The following is a 2,306-nucleotide window of genomic DNA, read 5'->3' on the forward strand; positions in this document are numbered from 1 at the left end:
ACCACCATCTGTTATGGGGAAGATATTAATTCTCTTCTTCATGCAAGGATGGAAAACCAGAGGAATAGAGGTGGAGTCTATGCAAAGTTTGCACCTCCTGCGCAGGAACCTTTTTTCCACCCGGTGGAAACCGTGCGTTAATCATCACTGGTTCTTGGTTGAATGAAATGCTTCTCGAGAAAAAGACCAAGAGAAGTAAGATTCTGAAGCTGAAGTTCCCAAGAACAGAAGAAAGACGGATGCGGACCCAAAGTAAAAGGAGGCTAGAAGCTAAGAAAGAGCAGCGGCAGAAAAACTGTGGACCTGGCCTGCGAGTGCAGCGCAGTCATCTGCTGCCGCGTCACCCCCAAGCAGAAGGCCATGGTGGTGGACCTGGTGAAGAGGTACAAGAAAGCCATCACGCTGGCCATCGGAGACGGGGCCAGTGATGTGAACATGATCAAAACTGCCCACATTGGCGTTGGAATAAGTGGACAAGAAGGAATGCAAGCTGTCATGTCGAGTGACGACGATTCCTTTGCTCAGTTCCGCTATCTGCAGAGGCTACTGCTGGTGCACGGCCGGTGGTCTTACATAAGGATGTGCAAGTTCCTACCATACTTCTTTTACAAAAACTTTGCCTTTACTTTGGTTCATTTCTGGTACTCCTTCTTCAGTGGCTACTCTGCACAGACTGCATACGAGGACTGGTTCATCACTCTCTACAACGTGCTATGCTCCAGCCTGCCCGTGCTCCTCATGGGACTGCTCGACCAGGATGTGAGTGACAAACTGAGCCTCCGATTCCCTGGGTTACACATAGTGGGACAAAGAGACTTACTATTCAGCTATAAGAGATTCTTCGTAAGCTTGTTGCATGGGATCCTAACATCGATGATCCTCTTCTTCATACCTCTTGGAGCTTATCTGCAAACCGTAGGGCAGGATGGAGAGGCACCTTCTGACTACCAGTCTTTTGCTGTCACCATTGCCTCTGCTCTTGTAATAACAGTCAATTTCCAGATTGGCTTGGATACTTCTTATTGGACTTTTGTGAATGCTTTTTCAATTTTTGGAACATTGCACTTTATTTTGGCATCATGTTTGACTTTCATAGTGCTGGAATACATGTTCTCTTTCCACCTACATTTCAATTTACAGGCACAGCTTCAAACGCTCTGAGACAGCCATACATTTGGTTAACTATAATCCTGACTGTTGCCGTGTGCTCACTGCCCGTCGTTGCCATCCGATTCCTGTCAATGACCATTTGGGCGTCAGAAAGTCATAAGATCCAGAAGCATCGCAAGCGGTTGAAGGCGGAGGAGCAGTGGCAGCGGAGGCAGCAGGTGTTCCGCCGGGCCGTGTCATCGCGGCGCTCGGCCTACGCCTTCTCGCCTTCTCGCACCAGCGGGGCTACGCGGACCTCATCTCGTCTGGGCGCAGCATCCGCAAGAAGCGCTCGCCGCTTGATGCCATCGTGGCTGATGGCACTGCGGAGTACAGGCGCACCGGGGACAGCTGATCCCTCACCCCCAGGCCGGGACGCGGCCACAGAGCACATCTATTTCTTTATGAAAGATTCTCAGGACTTCGTGTGTGTGTGTGAATTGCATTCGTCACAAAGATATTGAAGACAATAAATAACCTTTATAACAAACTCCATGGGTTGGATTATTAAACAATAGCAGAGCCAAGAAATAGGACTTTTAAAAGTCCTATTATTCGGCTGGGCATGGTGGCTCATTTCTGTAATCCCAGCACTTGGGAGGCTGAGGAGGGGAGATTACCTGAGGCCCAGAATCCAAGACCAGTCCAACCAACATGGTAAAACCGTGTCTCTACCATAAATTAAAAAATGAGCCGGGCTTGGTGGGGGGCACCTGTAACCCAACTGTCTGACAGGCTGAAGCAGGAGAATCACTTGAACCTGGGAGATGGAGGTTACAGTGAGCCAAGACCGTGCCACTGCACTCCAGCCTGGGTGACAGAGCAAGACTATGTCTTTTTTTTTTTTTTTTTTTGAGACGGATTCTCGCTCTGTCATCCAGGCTGGAGTGCAGTGGCCAGATCTCAGCAAGCTCCGCCTCCCGGGTTTACGCCATTCTCCTGCCTCAGCCTCCCAAGTAGCTGGGACTACAGGCGCCCGCCACCTCGCCCGGCTAGTATTTTGTATTTTTTTAGTAGAGACGGGATTTCACCGTGTTAGCCAGGATGGTCTCGATCTCCTGACCTCGTGATCCACCCATCTCGGCCTCCCAAAGTGCTGGGATTACAGGCTTGAGCCACCGCGCCTGGCCAAGACTATGTCTTAAGAAAAATTTAAA

General features: G+C 49.9%; 1 pseudogene; it reads left to right on the top strand.

Annotated features, from left to right (window-relative positions):
* Window positions 1-3: 3 nt before the first annotated feature.
* On the top strand, window positions 4-1,523 carry LOC117091406 (annotated as a pseudogene).
* Window positions 1,524-2,306: the final 783 nt, after the last annotated feature.

The sequence above is a fragment of the Trachypithecus francoisi genome, unplaced genomic scaffold (assembly GCF_009764315.1).
Source record: "Trachypithecus francoisi isolate TF-2019V2 unplaced genomic scaffold, Tfra_2.0 Contig01225, whole genome shotgun sequence".
In the NCBI taxonomy this organism is placed as follows: Eukaryota; Metazoa; Chordata; class Mammalia; order Primates; family Cercopithecidae; genus Trachypithecus; species Trachypithecus francoisi.